This window comes from Dioscorea cayenensis, chromosome 1 (assembly GCF_009730915.1).
Source record: "Dioscorea cayenensis subsp. rotundata cultivar TDr96_F1 chromosome 1, TDr96_F1_v2_PseudoChromosome.rev07_lg8_w22 25.fasta, whole genome shotgun sequence".
Taxonomy (NCBI): domain Eukaryota; kingdom Viridiplantae; phylum Streptophyta; class Magnoliopsida; order Dioscoreales; family Dioscoreaceae; genus Dioscorea; species Dioscorea cayenensis.
Window position 1 is genome coordinate 9,210,293 of NC_052471.1, and position 13,127 is coordinate 9,223,419.

The following is a 13,127-nucleotide window of genomic DNA, read 5'->3' on the forward strand; positions in this document are numbered from 1 at the left end:
CGGATTCATCTTTGTTTATTTTGTTGGTTTTGAGTATCGAAAGAGGCTCTACCATTATGATTTCACATAGGTATCTAGAGATTCATGGGAGGAGATCACACATAGATAAATAGGTATCACTGATGCTCGCTTGAGATAGTTAGGGTGTAATGTACCTTTTTATTAGAATCTTGGTAGTTAATCTCTGATTCTCGACATGGAATTCCTAGAACTCATTGTAATCGTGCAAAGGTAGGGGTAGAAGAGACCCACTTCCACCATAGCATAATATTAGTCACAAAGGAGTCTTGAGAGAGAACTTAGTATATTTTTTATTCCCTTTGATCCGCTTAATTGTAGAGGTTTATCTTTATTGAATTGCAATACTTTATTCACTTATTTCCCAAGTGAAGTTAATTAGGGTACCATTTCATCTATTTCTTATAGTTCTCATCCTTTATTTCTTTCATTATTTTTCTCTTTGGAATTTGACTTGACCTTTGATTTGTAGCTAGATAGCAAAGATAGAGATAATACAAGTAAATAACACAGCCGTGTACCTACCAGTGTATTTCTCTATCTTGGTGTTTTGCTAGTAGAATTAGAGATATACGACCTTAGGCACAAAGCCACGACGGTGTACATGGACATGTTGTTCACTATCTATTTATTTTTTATATTATCTTACTGATTTTAACTCAGATATCTTGTGTAGGAGAAAGATTGCCATAGGGTAAAGAGTCAAAGGGGAGAGTCCTTTAGGGCCGCACCTTCGCCACGTCGACGGCTGTCTTAGGCACTTCAGCCGTCTCAACTGCCCCCACAACACTTTAGCATACCAGATCACAAGGAGTGGTATGCCCAATTCAACCAATTGAAGTTTGGGGAGATCCAAACTATTGATTGGCCTACACTCGAGTTAGTGGGATTGGCTTATGAGGTCCATAAGTTTTTGAGGGATAGGCCCTGTATACAATTATTCGCTTTGGACGAGCCAGCTTATTGTGAGCTTAATCTTGAGGTCCTGGTGACCTTTCTAGATCGTGAAGGTGCCGATCAACTAGAGCAGAGGATATATGATACAATTCTAGTTATGGGGAGAGATGCTCCAGATGTCCTACATGGACTTCTCCCTTTATCTAGAACTGTATGATCAGGAGATCGTCCAGACTCCCGAGTACACGACCCTCGCCATCCATATGATCTTGGGAGTCCCACAATAAACCAAGTCATAGCGCATCAATCGAGATCCTTACTACCACCCAACATGATCGAAAGCGTCACATATGTGCTCACCGGCCTTGAGGTACATTCATGCACTCATTTGCAAGACCTTGATAGGGTGCAGCGACTCCACGGGCGTCATGAGAACTACAGATTTTATTTATCTGTGTGCGATGATCGAGCACGTACCCTTGCACTTGGGGTACGCCATGGTGCAGTATATCGCCCATCAGGCCTCCGACACCTGAGTCGGAGTCCTCCATACCAGCCCTTACATCACCCTACTAGTTCATGGGATAGGTAGACTGCGGGACACAAAACACTTGCGCTTCGTAGGTGACACCGTTCTTCTGGGCATAGAGACTCTACTTGCCATGAGGTTGGTCTGCCTTCAACGAACGTTCGGCCAGGGTCATCGTTACATCCTGGTTAGTGCTGAGTCCAACTTAGAGCCGTTCTAACAACAACTCGAGCTATCGGCACCACCATCACCTCCTGCTCTGGCAACACCAGCACTGACTCTAGCAGCTACCCTGGTTGACGTTCCAGTGGCTATCTCTCCTATAGCCCCCACCGAGAGCAAACGGTGGATCTTGGAGTCGCTATTCTTCTTAGCAGCACACTTAGGGGTGACACTCCCACCTTTACCCTCAATTTTCACCATTGCATCCACATCTAGAGGGAGGGTTAATGAGGAGTCGGGGGATGATTCCGAGGAGACTACGAGGGTCGAGAGCGAGTAGCAACATGACTCTCCTGCTCCCTTGAACCCGTCTCCACCTGCACTAGCGACGATGCTGTTTGAGCTTTCATTTTTTGTTCATTTCATGATTATTGTACTTTGTTATTATTTAGTTTAGCAAGGGTTGCATCCCTGCTACTTTTTTACTTTTCATTACATTTGCATTTTTGTATTTTAGTTTTTATATTTTCCTTTTCATATTTTATTGTGTATTTTTTTCTCTTCCCTACTAAACACTCTCTCATACACAGGAGGATGTCAGCTACCCCTTTTGAACTCCCCAAATTTTACTTCAAACTGAATTGTTGTGCTTGGATATAGGAACAACACACTCAGTGGTATTGGTAAGACACATCAAATTAATTTTTGGGGAAGTATTCATTCTTTTTACACCCTATCACACTTGTTCTTGCTCTTTTGTTCTCTAGTTCTCTTGTTAGGTAGAGTTTAGTTACATTGAGGACAATGAATATCTTTGTGTGTGTGTGTCGCTGGGGGAGGGGCAAAGGAATTAGGGATGAATTGTGAACTTTACTTGTTGAGTACATGATCGATGACAGCTTTAGTATTACTTGTACATTCTCTTGAGTAGGAACTTGACAACTTCTACAATGTTATACTTTTTATGATTAATTGTTGATATGCCTTGTTTATGAATTAGTAGCTCACAAGTTGCACATAATTCTTCTTGGTCGGGCTCCTAAACACGTATATAGGGTAGTTTAGTTTATCAATATAAAAAAATAAATAAATAAATAAAATTAAAATTAAACTTAAAACTAAAAATGAAAAGAGCTACTACCTTTGAAGAGTGAAGCTACTCTCGAAAAGTAAGATACTTGTATGCCCTAACAAGAGAAAGAGCTACCTTTTAAGGATGTGTGAAAGCTAGCATTTAGTTGTTTTTAAAGTTTAGTTTTGGCATAAGTGGTAAGGGAGCTTGTTGAGTTGAATCATTCACACACACATGGAATACTTTGATTAGGGCATGTTTATACTTGTTGCAATTAATTATGAATATATACTACTTGTTGTCATTTTCAATTCACTCTTGAGAATTTATGTTTTTGAAAGATTGAGATTGAGCACTTATCTTTCTTATCATATTTTTGCTTGAAAACAAGAGTGGGGGGTTATTTGATAAGTGCTCTTTTATACATATTATATTGATCTTATTTAGCACTCAAGTGATACTCTAGAGCATGTTTTTATGGATAACTGGTACTTAGTTATTCCATTATTTCTCACAGGATAAAAGAAGCATAACAAGAGCCAAATGAAAGAAATCAGGAGTAAAACAATGCCAAAAGCAACAAATAGAGAAATATATGGGCAGGGTACATGCTTGCGTACTTGCCAGTGTAGACTTCGGCAGAGGAGCAACCAAAGAAGTATACGGGCACTGTATAATTAGTTACATACTCCCAGATCATCCTTTCTACCGAGAAGAACACAACCATGTATCAGAAGAACATGCTCATGTACATTCAAAGAGTAGTAGAGCATGTTCTAGACAAGTACACTGCCAGATGAAAAATACATTACCGTGCAACTCAAGAGCTGGAGTACAGAAATTTCTTGAGAATTACACGGCCGAGGAAGCCAGAGGAAGAAGTACACGGCCGTGTATAGTCACCCGTGTGTCTAGGGGAAAAGATTTTCTTGACAAGTCCTGAGAGTTACAAGGGCAACGTACACACCCATGTACTTGCTCGTGTACAGGTCATATTCCTGGAATTATAAATATAAGTTTTCAAGGGTTTAGGGCATTTGATTTTGGGGCTTTATTTTTTGGGAAATAAGCTGAGAATGATTGGCTAGGGTTTGAAAGAGATTCCAAGGTATTATGGAGGAGCTTGAAGGAGTCTCTGGAGTGACAATCTATTGGCGACGATAGCAGCTCACATCAACGCCAACATTGAGATTGGGTTTTCCTTATATTTCTAGGGTTTAGAGATTGATTTACAATTTTTATTGATAAACCTAGACCCTATGGAAGGCTAACTTCCTTGGGTGCCCAAATTGATGTAGCTTGGGAATACTTTCATTTTGCTGTTTCTTTTCATTATAGATTACCTTCCACTTTCGGATTTATCTTTGTTTATTTTGTTGGTTTTGAGTATCGAGAGAGGCTCTACCATTATGATTTCCACATAGGTATCAAGAGATCCATGGGAGATCACACGTTGATGAATAGGTATCACTAATGCTCGCTAGAGATAATTAGGGAGCCATGTATCTTTTGAATAAAATCTTAGTAGTTTATCTCTAATTGTCGACATGGAATTCCTACAACTCATTACAATCATGCAAAGGTAGGGGTAGGAGAGATGTACTTCCATCATAGCATAGGATTAGTCACTAAGGAGTCTTGAGAGAGCACTTAGAGTGTGTTTGTTTTGGAGAATTTGAAAATTCTTTGTAGTTGGAATTACAAAGTTCCTCAAAATAACTTGTTTGGTTTGATAGATTTAAATAGTAAACTGGATTTCAAACTACTCATCCACTGTGTTTGGGTGAATTTGGAATTACGCCAAAATTGGGCGTAGTTCCAAATACGGAACTTGAGACTTCTTCACATGAGGTTTGACTGGATTTGGAATCTTCTTCATGTGGAGTTTGCTTCTAGGGTGACTGAATTCTCATCACCACTTTCCCATTTTTAGCTCCTTCTCATCTTTTTACTCTTTGGATCTCAAAGCTTTATACTTGTGCTTTATCAACCTCCAACATCCAGTTCTTCATCAATATCCTATCTTTTTCACCCTCTTATTGTGCTCACCAGGTCAGGGATGATGATCTTTTTCAACCTTTTTCCATTGTTGTGTTAAATTGTTGCTGCTTTGGATTTATTTATATCTTTATTTCTAATTAAATGCATGAATTTTAGTTGTTTGCCGATTTGGACTAGTTAGAGAGAAACTTGTAAGGGTGGAGATTCTCATTTGAAGAATTGGGTAAAGGAGATGTATCATGAATATGGGTGGTTTGATTTTAGATTTCTTTGTTCATGATGATGTGCTATAGATTGGGCTAAATAATTTTTTTCAACCATTGGAGTTTAGATAAGAACCAGCTTGATTTTCAGAAATCAGGGCTTTTTTCAATCAAAATAGTTTCATTGGCATGACTTGTATGCATTTCAGAAAATACAAAATATTTTTTTGTCAACCATTGGCATGACTTATATGCATGATTTGTATGAATTTCATGAACATGGGTAGTTTGCTTTCTTTGTTCATGTTTGATTAGCTAATTAATTAAGTTAAGGTTTTTAAACTTTGTCAAAACAAATGCACATTTAGATGTAGTATTTGTATTCAAATTTTTTTTTAATGAATATAAACAAACCAAGCTGAGTGAACTTTCTAAATATACCAAATGTATTATACACCCACACCCTGCTTCACTTGTTACAAAAAACAACATGATATTTAATCTTTTTTCAATAGAAAATGATTTAATTTTAGAAGAAATATTATTTTACATAAATATGGTATATTCAAAATTCACATGGAGTCTTTGTTTATTATTTTGAAATAGAGACTAGATTTAGCTTTTGTGTGTGTGTGTTTTTTTCTTAAATATGGAATTGGTGTAAATCAACAAGTAAAAGTAAATCAACATGTCATTGTCCTGATGATGTTGCTTGAACTTGTATAGGGATTTATTATTGATGTCATTGTCTTGTTGATGTTGCTTGAACTTCTTGATATTTATTCATTTTATTGACATTATGTTTCTTAAACTTGTATAGGGATTAATTATTGATGCTTGTCTTGTTGTTGTTATAATTCATGTTGCTTGAATATGTCATTTGTTATTGTTATTAATGTTATTGTTTGATTTATTATTTTAATTGATTCTTTTCATGTTCTAAATATATTTTGTTTTTATTAGATGGATCCATTTTGAAGATGATGATGAACTATACCTATTACAAGTGACAATTTTAGCTGTGGCCTATGCCATGTTGCTATGGTTGCGGAAGAAAAGACATATAATTTGTAGAGAACCATCACGTGAAAGATTGAAAATAAAAGAAAAATTATTTAGCTAGGTTGATAGATGGGAATGACGCCACTAGCATCAATATGGTTCGTTTGAACAAGTCCACTTTTTTTAACCTATGTTACATCTTATGTCGGAAAAGGATTTTTTGCGTGATACATTGCACATGAGCGTAGAGGAGTAATTGTTAATTTTTTTGCACACCATAGGCCATAACCAACACAATCGCGTTATTGCACACAATTTCTTAAGGTTAGTGGAGACTGTCAGTAGGTACTTCAATCATGTATTGTGGGCAATTGTTGAATTGCGGCATGAATATGTGCGGCCACCGAGTACACAAACCCAACCATATATAGCGGCAAGGTGTAAGCTATATCCTTACTTCAAGGTAGTGTTATATAAGACATAAAAAAATATATATATTTCATTAGGATTAATTCTAACATATAGTATCTACTGTTAGGATTGCGTCGGGGCCTTGTATGGGACACATATTCATGCTTCTGTCCCATTATCTGATATAGCTACTTTTCGAGGAAGAAAACCATACCCAACACAAAACGTCCTTGCAGCTGTTGATTTTGACTTGCGTTTTTGAATGATGATTGCTGTTATGTTTAGCTCTTTTGCAATGGATATTGAACATAGCTATTTGCATGATTATTGTAACTATTTAAGTATAGCTCAGTGACACTTCAATTTCAACTTGATCATTGCTTATATACCTATTCCCATCAAGTATTTAATTATGCCAGTTAAAATTAATAATGATATTTAATTAATAAAGTAATCATCACCAACATGGGGCATTTTTAATATAATTATTAAAATAAAAATAAATTGTAATAAAAAACATAATTATATATTAAATTAAGTAATTATATCCATAATTATTTTTTTTATTATTAATAACATTTAATTTTATATTTATAATTAATTAAACTTAATTATAACTTAAAGTGGGGTAACCTCACCAAAGGTTTTTATATCCTATAAATACATCTAACCAAACACATGTTTTCAAAATCCATATTTACAAATCCTTCCAAACAAACACAAAATTCTGAAATCCAGCATTTTCAAATAAAGTCAACCAAACGCCAAATTTGATACTCCCTGCACTTTTAAATCCAAGGATTTACAAATACACTGTAATTGAAAATCCACTGCATTTTCAACTACATCTAACCAAACACTACCTTAGTGTATTTTTTATTTCCTTCAATCTGCTTAAGCTTAGGGCTTTATCTTTATTGAATTGTAATACTTTAAACTAATTTCCCAAGTGAAGTCAATCCAGGTACCATTTCATCTATTGTTTCTAGTATTCATTTCAATTTGTTTTGGTCCTTTATTCCTTTCATTGAATTTGATTGACCTTTGATTAGTAGTTAGCTAGCGAATATAGAGATAGTACTAGTAATATTTAGTCCTTGTGGATTCAATCTTGCTATTTTGAATGCATTACTCCAATTGACACGTAAACTTACGTGCATCTTATTTTAGTCAATCACTCTCAAAGTGACAAAAACATAGTATTCCAAATCTGTGGGCAATTTTATGTACAAGTAGTGAAAGGTAGGGGTCCTTCCATGAACTAATCTCCAAAGGAAGTGTTTCACTCTCGGGATAGTTCCCAGCTTCCAAAGTAAACTCCACCCCTTCCAAGCATTCTGCTTAATTGTACGAATGTTATTCAACTAGGAGTACGCTGATTTACCTAACGAAGAGACAGTTCTTGTATGGTTCAAACCCAATGATTTCTTTCCTCTCTATTAATAGTTCTGTTCCTTATAAGGCTCTAATCAACATTATTCCCAAAGATAGTTTTACACTCCTCAAAGATAACCAAGTTCAACTCCACACAATTCTCAACAGCAGTGTTCTCTAAATGGAGGCTCATGTTGATGAAGGTAGGATTAAAAGTAATCGGGATGTTAAAGAACTACGGGTCATTTCAGAAAATCACTTTTTCAAGGATTGCAATCTTTAATCGAACAGTTTGGTTTCCCTTTTGAAGCAGCACTACACAGAGTTTTGAAGAAACTAGATGCATTTTTAACCCCTTTGCAATTCCAACAATTTAGGCCACCATATTTAAGATTAATGATGTAAAAATAAGTTCTATCTTTCATGTTTAAAGCCATAAACATATTTTTGGTCATTAAAAATATTTTAGCATGTCTCAAATTCCTAATACCTAATACCATATCAATTTTAGCTAGGGTAGTGGTGCTCCAACCCATAGTGTGGAGGGTCGCTACGATTGCAACTCCCACCCCACATGAATATCCTAGCTAACTTAGAAATTTGGTCCAAAATGGAATCAGGTATTGCAACGCAAGACAAATGATGATTAGTAAAAGGCATTAGGACACTATTAACCAAAATTGCCCTACCAGCTACTAAAAGGTCACAGTGGCTCCAAGATTTAGTACAAGCTTGAGCTCTATTGGCCAAGGGTTAGAAAACAATTCACATTAAGGCTTTTAGGAGCGATAAGACAGCCCAAACATTTGAAAGGATAGGAGCCTACTTTCAAGCCTAGGGTATTGACAATAGACTCACCTTCTTATTTAACCAACTGGGAAAGTGAATGCTAGACTTATTTGGGTTAGGGGACTAACCAGTTAAATCATTATAAATCCTCAAATAGAGTTTACAAGCTTTGGTTGCAGATCTAGATGCTTTAGACACAATTATTAAATCATCTACAAACATGAGATGGTTTAAATTTCTACAGAGTCTATCATCAAAGACATGAATCCAAGCACGGTTGTGAGGTTTTGGGAAACAACCAAAAATAAATATGGTGACAAGGAGTCTTCCTATCTTAAACTTCTCCCACTAGGAAACCATCTAGTCATTTGACTATTAATTAGGAGGGAGAAACTAGCACTAGTGCAACCCCTGCTTCAATTTATCCATTCAACTAGGAAATTCATGAAGTGAAGAGTTACAAGAATAGCCTCCCACTCGATCATGTCATAAGACTTAGCTATATCGACTTTAATAACATCCTAGGGGGATTTTAATATCATTTTCCAAAGAATGCGCAAGCTCTTAGACAGTAATAATGCTATCAAAGCTAGATCTACCAACTATGAAAGCATTCAACTCATGTCCAACTAGTGTATGAATGACATGCTTCAAGTGATTAGTTAAAATCTTTAAAATGATTTTTGTATGACACATTGCAAAAGGAAATGGGTCGAAAATCCAAAACATTTTTTGGGCAGTCTGATTTTGGAATTAGGACAATGATTTTTGCCCCAGGAATTAGGAAACTTGGTTGTAGCAAAGAAATGAAGAATGGCCTGTATAGAGGATCCTTAATAATATCCTAGTAGAAAAGATAAAATTCCACATTTGAACCATCAGGGCCAAGGCTTTTGCCCTTGGCTATGCTTTTAGTGGTGGAAAAGATCTCCTTATAGGGCACTAGTTTGGTAAGAAAGGCTTTATCCTCCTCCAGAAGGGTTGTATGATCATGCGGAAGGGCTTTCAAGATATCTAAGGCATCCCATATAGAGTTAGAGCTCCACAAATCTTGGAAGAAATCCATAAAGCAAGTCTCAATGCTATTCTGATTGAGAAAGGATTACCCACACTATCAAAGACATGGGAGATCCTATTCTTATAGCTACAAGAACAGCTACATTGTGGAAGAATTTATAATTGATATCGCCTTGCTTAAGCCATAACATGCAAACTCGTTGAACCCAACAAATGTTATCTCGCTTGAGCAAGGCACTATGTTTGTTGTTAAGGGACCTAAGGCTCTTGAAATTTAAAGTGCTAGTTTCTCTCAAAGTTTCTAAGCCTTATAACATTGAAATGTCCTTTTTTTGTGTTACTGAATATCTACATCTAAAGGAGATAAACCCGACACTCTACAAGAAATTAACAGGTTCTTGGTACAAGAAAGGAGATGTGAGAAGGAATGGAGGGGAGAGGTGTTATGTTCAAAACTCCAGGCTCTAATTACATAATCATGACAACCCTTATAATCCAATCCACATTAGCAAGATACCTGTTAAGACGAGCCCATTTCCGGGGACACCCTACCTAACCATTGCACCATGTAAAGGCTAGGCTCCAGAAGCCAAGATCAAATAAATTATTAAAGCAAATAAAATCATTAAAATCTTTGAACTTAACTGCGTAATGGTTGAACCTTCTACCTCTATGCTTAGTTTCCAAGCTTATAACATTAAAGTCACCCACTACCAACCAAGGAATGCTGAGGTGTGAGATGTTTGAAAGATCCATCCAGACTCGATTTTGCATAGCGAGCAACTGGGAGTGATAAACAATGGAATGTGTCAGAGGAGATTACCAAATGGATTGTGCCGTAGGTTAGAGCGAGGAAAGTAACTATGCCAATGCTCTTTTCGAAAAGGCCATGAGTTCACCCGACATCTCCCGAGCTGGAATGGCAGCCCAATCCCAGCTTTGGTAAAACTTATTGCAAAACTATGTACACCACTCCTCAACCGCTTGGGTCTATTCTAGGCAAAGGACTTGAGGGATGTAATGCTTCAGGAGTTTCAAACCCTATTTATCATGTTGGAATTTGATATTCCCCTACAGTTTCAACAAAACACACTTGGTATCAAGATTAAACTCAAAAGAAAACAAAATTGAAAGAAATACAGAATGAAAGCAAAACAATAAGATATTAATATGGGCATTTCCTTCCTTTTTTGGGTTTAAAGACCACTTTAGCCGCTCCTCTCCTAGCTGAACCCCTTAGTTTAGCTTCCTTCTAGTATATAACAAGAGTCATTTCCTTGTCAGAGTCGATTTTATCACTGGACCCCTCCGATTCTGTGATTCCATATTTTCCTTGGAGGACTTTTGCAAATCATGCATGATCCTATCCACCAGGTTATGGTGTGCTCCTTTAGCTCCTTGTCTCTGATGACCTCGGGAGAAAAGAGGTCTCTTCCGCTCTTGTATTCGAAGTAGTGGGGAAGTGATCAGTACAGACTTCTGAGACAAAGGGGTTACCATAACATCCTTTCCTTTTTCCAAAGCCTTGTATTTTTCCACCTCCTTGGAGGCTTTTGATGGTAACACCTTCTTTGTTTTTGTTGACAGCATTGGATAGTGCAACAGTTGGGGTATGAGGGTTTGGGATCATCATGACTGGTTCCATCAAGGCGGTGCTATCAAACCTCATAATGGGGTTGTGGAGCAATTAGGATTAACATTAATATCACACAGATCCTCAAAAGTTAGAAATTTATCTGTTTTTGGATGTGAGTCCTCATCTCGAGGCAATAAGACGTGCTACCCATGTAACAAGCACCTTCCCTTGTGCTAGCTTCTAGGGCTAGTTTCATGGGACACATGTCTCCCCGAGAGTTTGGTTTCTTGCCACATGTCCTCACCTAGTGTTCCCACATTGCTTTGCTATCCTAGTCCATGTCCTTGACCACGCCTCGGCCCTGGTGGCATTGAACCACCAACCATGGGCCATAGTGATTGCCGGTCTCTTATTCTTGTATAATCGGAGGAAGAGTCTCTGTGTTGGTGTTAGAGAGGAGTTCTCCTTCGTCTCTACCCACACCTTTCAACCTCTCCATATATTGGTTTGTTTTGGGCGAGGGAGCATCCGACCTCTCCATGACCAACCAATCCACATCTATAACAGAAGACTGTTAAGCATTCATAAAAGACAACAACCATGCTTTGGTTCTCATCACTCATTATCCAGAATCCCCTCTTGAGGGGCTTTGACAAGTTGATTTCCACACAAATGTAGGTGAACTTCGTTGTGGTTAACTTCTCAGTATGCTAGTCAACTTTCAGAAGCCACCCAAACTGCTCGCCGATGAGTTCTAATACATCCCCATTACAATACTAAATTGGTAGATGGTATAGTTAGACCCAAACAATAACTAAATGCAATTTATCAAATGGCAGTTGGAAGTGGTTTTTCCATCTTGTTAAATAAAGCATCATTTCACTGATAGTCTATAGACCTTCCCATAGGATGGCTTCCACCATCTCCTCCTTCTCGCATTTGATTAGGTAGAACCCATTGCACATATCAGATACATGAATGGCCCAAGACCCCTCCACATCTCCCACAAGATCATCCTCACCAGGTCGAAGGGGGGGTTTTCTCCAGGAATTTCTCGAATAATGTATTGTGCATCTTGTTTAGGGCTCTAGTTTGCATTTCATTGTCCACAATAATCATATTGTTAATTGATCCCTTGAGATTTTCCATGTGTTCCTTCTAGTCTAGGATCGTTTATTGATCGGGTGCAAACTATTCTTGTTGTTTGACGATATTCGCCTATGACCATTGAGGAAACGCTCCATGGATGCCTCCTCCCCCCTCCCTCACCCTAAGTAGCAAGTGGGGGTGGGGCTATGGCATGATCTCCAGCGAGATAAAAAAGCTTCATGATTTAACAGTTGGAAGAATTGTTAAAAGAGCAACCCTATTTGCAGCAGCCAATCCAGAATTTTCTAAGCACTAATACAACTTTCTATATTATCAAGCATAGGTTGGAATAGATTGATAGGTACTTAATTCTCAGAAATTCACATTCTTGGTTAAGTAAAGGAAATTTATCTTATCTCACATTAAGAATGTTCCTTATGGATCTAATAACCTTTTTATTACACCAACTGGGTGAGTACATGACACACCTATTTGCGTGCGTGTACCGCAAGTGCAAGTGTATAGAAGTAATAATGTACTCAATAAGTCGGGTAGTCGAATTCATAGGGAACAAAAGTATTAGTAGTAACCACTTCTCAGTTATTTAGTTGAAATCAAGATTATGGTGAAATGAACTCAATCGTAAGAATATGAATATTAGAAGTAAGTAGGGAAAAATAAAGATAAAGGAAATCTCAACCAATAAATATGAGGTACCCGGGAATTACTCCCCCTAGGATCAAACTTGAAGCGCAAGACTTACTCATATGTTTCTAAACCGAGTTAAATGAGTCGAGGTAATCCAAGAATAATTGGTCCCTGCCTCCAAGCCACTGATACTAGAGTACAACCGCATATATGACTCTAGGAAGAAATCGCTCAATCTTATACCTCAAACCACATATGACCGCAATGGACTCTAGGGATTCCTAAAAGTACAATTGATTCCTAAAGATAGATCTAACTCTACTTTTAGGTGAAAGATCC